Here is a 10,000-nt window from a genome sequence, read left to right as displayed (position 1 = left end):
CCCCGCCGAACCGGTCCCGGGTAGACCTGTCCTCCCCGCCGACCCGGTCCCGGGTAGACGTGGTGGCCGGCCGGGACGCGGGGTGGGGGGGGCGCTGTCGTCCAGACCCGTCGGCCAGACCCGTCCCCGTCCCCGTCCCCGTCCCCGTCCCCGTCCCCGTCCCCGTCCCCGTCCCGTTCCCGCCCCCCCCGCCACCCCCTTCCGCGGCACCAACCCCCCCCGCAAGCAACGGGAAGGGGCGCAGCTTTCTATCAGCTCGGCTGAAACGCCCGAAGGCGGGGCGGCGTCTGTGTTTCAAAAGCGGAAAAAAAATAAAAAAGCAACAAAAACCAAAAAATTCCCGCCGCCCCGCCCCCCCCCCCCCCCCACCTCCCCCCGTGCAGGCACCCCTGCAAACGGGCCTCCGGCACGGCAGCCCGGCCGCCGCACCCCCACCCGCAAGCCCCCCCCCACCGCCGCCCCGGCCGAGAGCGCACAAGCAGCCCCTGCCGCCGCCCCCCCCCACCCCCCCCCCGGTGCGGGCACCCCTGCATACGGGCCTCCGGCACGGCCGCTCCGCTGCCCCCCCCCACCCCGCCACCCCCCCACCGCCGCCCCGGCCGAGAGCGCACAAGCAGCCCCTGCCGCCGCCCCCCCCCCCCCCCCCCCCCCGACTCAAACCTCAATCTTCTCGGAAAAGAGGCCCCGTCCCCAGCCTACCTCAGCGCAAGGCTCCCCGCCTGCTCCTCGACCCCGTCTCTCAGTCTCTGTCTCCCCCTTCTGCCGCGGGGAAGCGCCCGCCCCTTGCCGGCGGGTGGGCGGGGCGGGCCGGCTCGGGTTCCGGTTGCTAAGCAGCAGGGTGGCACTCGTTGACCCCGGGCGCCGCTCCGTCTGCCGATGGGCGGGCCGGTGCTGGCTCTCAAGAAATTTTTGTAACTGTTTCCCTGCTCTGCTTTGGTTTTGTTTTTTTTTCTCGCCCACCGTCAGAACCGATGCAGAGTAAGAAAGCCTTCAGCGAGACAGTCCGGCCAAGCTTAGCGCCTTCCACTAGATACGGCGAAGTCTCGGAAACGGGGGGTGGCGAGGGGAATTTCAGGCGCGCGCCGCCTCCCCCCTCCTGCACCACCCCCCCCCGCAAGCGACGGGAAGGGGCGCCGCTTTCCATCAGCTCGGCTGAAACGCCCGAGGACGGGGCGGCGTCTCTGTTTCAAAAGCGGAAAAAGAAATAAAAAAGCAACAAAAACCAAAAAATTCCCGCCGCCCCCCCCAACCCACCCCCGTGCAGGCACCCCTGCATACGGGCCTCCGGCAGGACCGGCCTGCCGCCCCCAGCCACCCCCCCGCAAGCCCCCCCACCGCCGCCCCGGCTGAGAGAGCACAGGCACCCCGCCGCCGCCCCTTCCCACCCCGTGCAGGCACCCCTGCATACGGGCCTCCGGCAGGGCCGGCCTGCCGCCCCCAGCCACCCCCCGCAAGCCCCCCCCACCGCCGCCCCGGCTCAGAGAGCACAGGCAGCCCGCCGCCGGCCCACCCACCCCGTGCAGGCACCCCTGCATACGGGCCTCCGGCAGGGCCGGCCTGCCGACCCCAGCCACCCCCCGCAAGCCCCCCCACCGCCGCCCCGACTGAGACAGCACAGGCAGCCCGCCGCCGCCCCTTCCCACCCCGTGCAGGCACCCCTGCATACGGGCCTCCGGCAGGGCCGGCCTGCCGCCCCCAGCCACCCCCCGCAAGCCCCCCCACCGCCGCCCCGGCTCAGAGAGCACAGGCAGCCCGCCGCCGGCCCACCCACCCCGTGCAGGCACCCCTGCATACGGGCCTCCGGCAGGACCGGCCTGCCGCCCCCAGCCACCCCCCGCAAGCCCCCCCACCGCCGCCCCGGCTCAGAGAGCACAGGCAGCCCGCCGCCGGCCCTTCCCACCCCGTGCAGGCACCCCTGCATACGGGCCTCCGGCAGGGCCGGCCTGCCGCCCCCAGCCACCCCCCGCAAGCCCCCCCCACCGCCGCCCCGGCTCAGAGAGCACAGGCAGCCCGCCGCCGGCCCACCCACCCCGTGCAGGCACCCCTGCATACGGGCCTCCGGCAGGGCCGGCCTGCCGACCCCAGCCACCCCCCGCAAGCCCCCCCACCGCCGCCCCGACTGAGAGAGCACAGGCAGCCCGCCGCCGGCCCTTCCCACCCCGTGCAGGCACCCCTGCATACGGGCCTCCGGCAGGGCCGGCCTGCCGACCCCAGCCACCCCCCGCAACCCCCCCCACCGCCGCCCCGGCTGAGAGAGCACAGGCAGCCCGCCGCCGGCCCTTCCCACCCCGTGCAGGCACCCCTGCATACGGGCCTCCGGCACGGCCGGCCTGCCGCCCCCAGCCACCCCCCGCAAGCCCCCCCCACCGCCGCCCCGACTCAGAGAGCACAGGCAGCCCGCCGCAGGCCCACCCACCCCGTGCAGGCACCCCTGCATACGGGCCTCCGGCAGGGCCGGCCTGCCGACCCCAGCCACCCCCCGCAAGCCCCCCCACCGCCGCCCCGACTGAGACAGCACAGGCAGCCCGCCGCCGGCCCTTCCCACCCCGTGCAGGCACCCCTGCATACGGGCCTCTGGCAGGACCGGCCTGCCGACCCCAGCCACCCCCCGCAAGCCCCCCCACCGCCGCCCCGGCTGAGAGAGCACAGGCAGCCCGCCGCCGGCCCTTCCCACCCCGTGCAGGCACCCCTGCATACGGGCCTCCGGCAGAGCCGGCCTGCCGCCCCCAGCCACCCCCCGCAAGCCCCCCCACCGTCGCCCCGGCTCAGAGAGCACAGGAACCCCGCCGCCGCCCCTTCCCACCCCGTGCAGGCACCCCTGCATACGGGCCTCCGGCAGGGCCGGCCTGCCGCCCCCAGCCACCCCCCGCAAGCCCCCCCACCGCCGCCCCGGCTCAGAGAGCACAGGAACCCCGCCGCCGCCCCTTCCCACCCCGTGCAGGCACCCCTGCATACGGGCCTCCGGCAGGGCCGGCCTGCCGCCCCCAGCCACCCCCCGCAAGCCCCCCCACCGCCGCCCCGGCTCAGAGAGCACAGGCAGCCCGCCGCCGGCCCACCCACCCTGTGCAGGCACCCCTGCATACGGGCCTCCGGCAGGACCGGCCTGCCGCCCCCAGCCACCCCCCGCAAGCCCCCCCACCGCCGCCCCGGCTGAGAGAGCACAGGCAACCCGCCGCCGCCCCTTCCCACCCCGTGCAGGCACCCCTGCATACGGGCCTCCGGCAGGGCCGGCCTGCCGCCCCCAGCCACCCCCCGCAAGCCCCCCCACCGCCGCCCCGGCTGAGAGAGCACAGGCAGCCCGCCGCCGGCCCACCCACCCTGTGCAGGCACCCCTGCATACGGGCCTCCGGCAGGACCGGCCTGCCGCCCCAAGCCACCCCCCGCAAGCCCCCCCACCGCCGCCCCGGCTGAGAGAGCACAGGCACCCCGCCGCCGCCCCTTCCCACCCCGTGCAGGCACCCCTGCATACGGGCCTCCGGCAGGGCCGGCCTGCCGCCCCCAGCCACCCCCCGCAAGCCCCCCCCACCGCCGCCCCGGCTCAGAGAGCACAGGCAGCCCGCCGCAGGCCCACCCACCCCGTGCAGGCACCCCTGCATACGGGCCTCCGGCAGGGCCGGCCTGCCGACCCCAGCCACCCCCCGCAAGCCCCCCCACCGCCGCCCCGGCTGAGAGAGCACAGGCAGCCCGCCGCCGGCCCTTCCCACCCCGTGCAGGCACCCCTGCATACGGGCCTCCGGCAGGGCCGGCCTGCCGACCCCAGCCACCCCCCGCAACCCCCCCCACCGCCGCCCCGGCTGAGAGAGCACAGGCAGCCCGCCGCCGGCCCTTCCCACCCCGTGCAGGCACCCCTGCATACGGGCCTCCGGCAGGGCCGGCCTGCCGCCCCCAGCCACCCGCCACAGGCCCCCCCACCGCCGCCCCGGCTGAGAGAGCACAGGCAGCCCGCCGCCGGCCCTTCCCACCCCGTGCAGGCACCCCTGCATACGGGCCTCCGGCAGGGCCGGCCTGCCGCCCCCAGCCACCCGCCACAGGCCCCCCCACCGCCGCCCCGGCTGAGAGAGCACAGGCAGCCCGCCGCCGGCCCTTCCCACCCCGTGCAGGCACCCCTGCATACGGGCCTCCGGCAGGGCCGGCCTGCCGCCCCCAGCCACCCCCCGCAAGCCCCCCCCACCGCCGCCCCGGCTCAGAGAGCACAGGCAGCCCGCCGCAGGCCCACCCACCCCGTGCAGGCACCCCTGCATACGGGCCTCCGGCAGGGCGGGCCTGCCGACCCCAGCCACCCCCCGCAAGCCCCCCCACCGCCGCCCCGACTGAAACAGCACAGGCAGCCCGCCGCCGGCCCTTCCCACCCCGTGCAGGCACCCCTGCATACGGGCCTCCGGCAGGGCCGGCCTGCCGCCCCCAGCCACCCGCCACAGGCCCCCCCACCGCCGCCCCGGCTGAGAGAGCACAGGCAGCCCGCCGCCGCCCCTTCCCACCCCGTGCAGGCACCCCTGCATACGGGCCTCCGGCAGGGCCGGCCTGCCGACCCCAGCCACCCCCCGCAAGCCCCCCCACCGCCGCCCCGGCTGAGAGAGCACAGGCAGCCCGCCGCCGGCCCACCCACCCTGTGCAGGCACCCCTGCATACGGGCCTCCGGCAGGACCGGCCTGCCGCCCCCAGCCACCCCCCGCAAGCCCCCCCACCGCCGCCCCGGCTGAGAGAGCACAGGCACCCCGCCGCCGCCCCTTCCCACCCCGTGCAGGCACCCCTGCATACGGGCCTCCGGCAGGGCCGGCCTGCCGCCCCCAGCCACCCCCCGCAAGCCCCCCCCACCGCCGCCCCGGCTCAGAGAGCACAGGCAGCCCGCCGCAGGCCCACCCACCCCGTGCAGGCACCCCTGCATACGGGCCTCCGGCAGGGCCGGCCTGCCGACCCCAGCCACCCCCCGCAAGCCCCCCCACCGCCGCCCCGACTGAGACAGCACAGGCAGCCCGCCGCCGGCCCTTCCCACCCCGTGCAGGCACCCCTGCATACGGGCCTCCGGCAGGGCCGGCCTGCCGCCCCCAGCCACCCCCCGCAAGCCCCCCCCACCGCCGCCCCGGCTCAGAGAGCACAGGCAGCCCGCCGCAGGCCCACCCACCCCGTGCAGGCACCCCTGCATACGGGCCTCCGGCAGGGCCGGCCTGCCGACCCCAGCCACCCCCCGCAACCCCCCCCACCGCCGCCCCGACTGAGACAGCACAGGCAGCCCGCCGCCGGCCCTTCCCACCCCGTGCAGGCACCCCTGCATACGGGCCTCCGGCAGGGCCGGCCTGCCGACCCCAGCCACCCCCCGCAAGCCCCCCCCACCGCCGCCCCGGCTCAGAGAGCACAGGCAGCCCGCCGCAGGCCCACCCACCCCGTGCAGGCACCCCTGCATACGGGCCTCCGGCAGGGCCGGCCTGCCGACCCCAGCCACCCCCCGCAACCCCCCCCACCGCCGCCCCGACTGAGACAGCACAGGCAGCCCGCCGCCGGCCCTTCCCACCCCGTGCAGGCACCCCTGCATACGGGCCTCCGGCAGGGCCGGCCTGCCGCCCCCAGCCACCCCCCGCAAGCCCCCCCACCGCCGCCCCGGCTGAGAGAGCACAGGCAACCCGCCGCCGCCCCTTCCCACCCCGTGCAGGCACCCCTGCATACGGGCCTCCGGCAGGGCCGGCCTGCCGCCCCCAGCCACCCCCCGCAAGCCCCCCCCACCGCCGCCCCGGCTCAGAGAGCACAGGCAGCCCGCCGCAGGCCCACCCACCCCGTGCAGGCACCCCTGCATACGGGCCTCCGGCAGGACCGGCCTGCCGACCCCAGCCACCCCCCGCAACCCCCCCCACCGCCGCCCCGGCTGAGAGAGCACAGGCAGCCCGCCGCCGGCCCTTCCCACCCCGTGCAGGCACCCCTGCATACGGGCCTCCGGCAGGGCCGGCCTGCCGCCCCCAGCCACCCGCCACAGGCCCCCCCACCGCCGCCCCGGCTGAGAGAGCACAGGCAGCCCGCCGCCGGCCCTTCCCACCCCGTGCAGGCACCCCTGCATACGGGCCTCCGGCAGGGCCGGCCTGCCGCCCCCAGCCACCCCCCGCAAGCCCCCCCACCGCCGCCCCGGCTGAGAGAGCACAGGCACCCCGCCGCCGCCCCTTCCCACCCCGTGCAGGCACCCCTGCATACGGGCCTCCGGCAGGGCCGGCCTGCCGCCCCCAGCCACCCCCCGCAAGCCCCCCCCACCGCCGCCCCGGCTCAGAGAGCACAGGCAGCCCGCCGCAGGCCCACCCACCCCGTGCAGGCACCCCTGCATACGGGCCTCCGGCAGGGCGGGCCTGCCGACCCCAGCCACCCCCCGCAAGCCCCCCCACCGCCGCCCCGACTGAAACAGCACAGGCAGCCCGCCGCCGGCCCTTCCCACCCCGTGCAGGCACCCCTGCATACGGGCCTCCGGCAGGGCCGGCCTGCCGCCCCCAGCCACCCGCCACAGGCCCCCCCACCGCCGCCCCGGCTGAGAGAGCACAGGCAGCCCGCCGCCGCCCCTTCCCACCCCGTGCAGGCACCCCTGCATACGGGCCTCCGGCAGGGCCGGCCTGCCGACCCCAGCCACCCCCCGCAAGCCCCCCCACCGCCGCCCCGGCTGAGAGAGCACAGGCAGCCCGCCGCCGGCCCACCCACCCTGTGCAGGCACCCCTGCATACGGGCCTCCGGCAGGACCGGCCTGCCGCCCCAAGCCACCCCCCGCAAGCCCCCCCACCGCCGCCCCGGCTGAGAGAGCACAGGCAGCCCGCCGCCGCCCCTTCCCACCCCGTGCAGGCACCCCTGCATACGGGCCTCCAGCACGGGCGACCCGCTCTGTCCGCAGGGAGGACAGGTCTACCCCTTCTGCCGGCAGGGAGGCCAGGTCTACCCGTTCTGCCGGCAGGGAGGCCAGGTCTACCCGTTTTACCTGCAGGGAGACCAGGTCTACCCGTTCTGCCGGCAGGGAGGCCAGGTCTACCCGTTTTACCGGCAGGGATGCCAGGTCTACCCGTTCTGGCGGCAGGGAGGCCAGGTCTACCTGTTTTACCGGCAGGGATGCCAGGTCTACCCGTTCTAGCGGCAGGGAGACCAGGTCTACCCGTATTGCCGGCAGGGATGCCAGGTCTACCCGTTTTTCCGGCAGGGATGCCAGGTCTACCCATTTACCGGCAGGGATGCCAGGTCTACCCGTTTTGCCGGCAGGGATGCCAGGTCTACCCGTTCTGGCGGCAGGGAGAACAGGTCTACCCGTTTTACCTGCAGGGAGAACAGGTCTACCCGTTTTGCCGGCAGGGATGCCAGGTCTACCCGTTTTACCTGCAGGGATGCCAGGTCTACCCGTTTTACCGGCAGGGAGGCCAGGTCTACCCATGTTGCCGGCAGGGAGGCCAGGTCTACCCGTTCTAGCGGCAGGGAGACCAGGTCTACCCATTTACCGGCAGGGAGACCAGGTCTACCCGTTTTGCCGGCAGGGATGCCAGGTCTACCCGTTTTGCCGGCAGGGAGAACAGGTCTACCCGTTTTACCTGCAGGGAGGCCATGTCTACCCGTTTTACCGGCAGGGAGACCAGGTCTACCCGTTTTGCCGGCAGGGATGCCAGGTCTACCCGTTCTGGCGGCAGGGAGACCAGGTCTACCCGTTCTGCCGGCAGGGATACCAGGTCTACCCGTTTTACCTGCACGGAGACCAGGTCTACCCATTTTACCGGCAGGGAGGCCAGGTCTACCCGTTCTGGCGGCAGGGAGAACAGGTCTACCCTTTTTGCCGGCAGGGAGACCAGGTCTACCCGTTTTACCGGCAGGGATGCCAGGTCTACCCGTTTTGCCGGCAGGGATAACAGGTCTACCCGTTTTACCTGCAGGGAGACCAGGTCTACCCGTTTTACCGGCAGGGAGACCAGGTCTACCCGTTTTGCCGGCAGGGATGCCAGGTCTACCCGTTCTGGCGGCAGGGAGGCCAGGTCTACCCGTTCTGCCGGCAGGGAGGCCAGGTCTACCCGTTTTGCCGGCAGGGAGAACAGGTCTACCCGTTTTACCGGCAGGGAGACCAGGTCTACCCGTTTTGCCGGCAGGGATGCCAGGTCTACCCGTTCTGGCGGCAGGGAGGCCAGGTCTACCCGTTCTGCCGGCAGGGAGGCCAGGTCTACCCGTTTTACCTGCAGGGAGGCCAGGTCTACCCGTTTTGGCGGCAGGGAGACCAGGTCTACCCGTTTTGCCGGCAGGGATGCCAGGTCTACCCGCTTCCGGCAGGGATGCCAGGTCTACCCGGTTCCAGGCAGGGAGGCCTCGTCTACCCGTTCTGCCGGCAGGGAGGCCAGGTCTACCCGTTTTACCGGCAGGGATGCCAGGTCTACCCGCTTCCGGCAGGGATGCCAGGTCTACCCGGTTCCAGGCAGGGAGGCCTCGTCTACCCGTTCTGCCGGCAGGGAGGCCAGGTCTACCCGTTTTACCGGCAGGGATGCCAGGTCTACCCGCTTCCGGCAGGGATGCCAGGTCTACCCGGTTCCAGGCAGGGAGGCCTCGTCTACCCGTTCTGCCGGCAGGGAGGCCAGGTCTACCCGTTTTACCGTCCGCCGGGTCCGGTGTGCCCGATGTGGCCGCCGGAGCTGCCGGCGGAAAGGGATGCCTCGTCTACCTCGCTCCGGCGGGACTTTGGCTCCACCGCGGTTCTGGCAGGTAGACGTCTTGCCCGGTTCTTCTTCGGAGCTGCCGAAGGGGTCGCTGCTTTGCGCTGCCTCCAGTTACGTCATGGTAAGAGTCGGCGGCGCTCGCGCGCCTCCCCGCTGGGGGAAGACGGTTCTCTTCGAGCCCGCCGGGGCCGGGGACCTCGCTGTCCGTATACTAGGGCAGAGGGCTGGCGCTCGCGGACCAGCGCCATCGAACCGCTGCAGCTACTCGCGGTTCAGCCGGCAGACTCGGGCGTTGCACGGCGGCCGTGGCCGTGGCCGTTCTGCCTCCTACCTATCGCGCACGGCGCTTCCGACTGCCAGAAGCCGCGCGAAGCCGCTGCTTGCCCGCAGGCTCCGGTGGCCGTTGCCGACTGGAGCGAGGGCTCCAAGAGGGGTTTCTCCAGGGCCGGGCCGAGACCGGCGGCGGTCGCCGGCACTCGAACGCTTGTCACCCGCGGCTCAGCCGGCAGACTCGGGCGTTGCCCGGCGGCCCTGGCCGTGGCCGTTCTGCCTCCTACCTATCGCGCACGGCGCTTCCGACTGCCAGAAGCCGCGCGAAGCCGCTGCTTGCCCGCAGGCTCCGGTGGCCGTTGCCGACTGGAGCGAGGGCTCCAAGAGGGGTTTCTCCAGGGCCGGGCCGAGACCGGCGGCGGTCGCCGGCACTCGAACGCTTGTCAGCCGCGGCTCAGCGGGCAGACTCGGGCGTTGCCCGGCGGCCCTGGCCGTGGCCGTTCTGCCTCCTACCTATCGCGCACGGCGCTTCCGACTGCCAGAAGCCGCGCGAAGCCGCTGCTTGCCCGCAGGCTCCGGTGGCCGTTGCCGACTGGAGCGAGGGCTCCAAGAGGGGTTTCTCCAGGGCCGGGCCGAGACCGGCGGCGGTCGCCGGCACTCGAACGCTTGTCACCCGCGGCTCAGCCGGCAGACTCGGGCGTTGCCCGGCGGCCCTGGCCGTGGCCGTTCTGCCTCCTACCTATCGCGCACGGCGCTTCCGACTGCCAGAAGCCGCGCGAAGCCGCTGCTTGCCCGCAGGCTCCGGTGGCCGTTGCCGACTGGAGCGAGGGCTCCAAGAGGGGTTTCTCCAGGGCCGGGCCGAGACCGGCGGCGGTCGCCGGCACTCGAACGCTTGTCACCCGCGGCTCAGCCGGCAGACTCGGGCGTTGCCCGGCGGCCCTGGCCGTGGCCGTTCTGCCTCCTACCTATCGCGCACGGCGCTTCCGACTGCCAGAAGCCGCGCGAAGCCGCTGCTTGCCCGCAGGCTCCGGTGGCCGTTGCCGACTGGAGCGAGGGCTCCAAGAGGGGTTTCTCCAGGGCCGGGCCGA

This window comes from Opisthocomus hoazin, unplaced genomic scaffold (genome assembly GCF_030867145.1).
Source record: "Opisthocomus hoazin isolate bOpiHoa1 unplaced genomic scaffold, bOpiHoa1.hap1 HAP1_SCAFFOLD_152, whole genome shotgun sequence".
NCBI lineage: Eukaryota > Metazoa > Chordata > Aves > Opisthocomiformes > Opisthocomidae > Opisthocomus > Opisthocomus hoazin.
Note: the sequence above shows the minus strand (reverse complement) of the source record.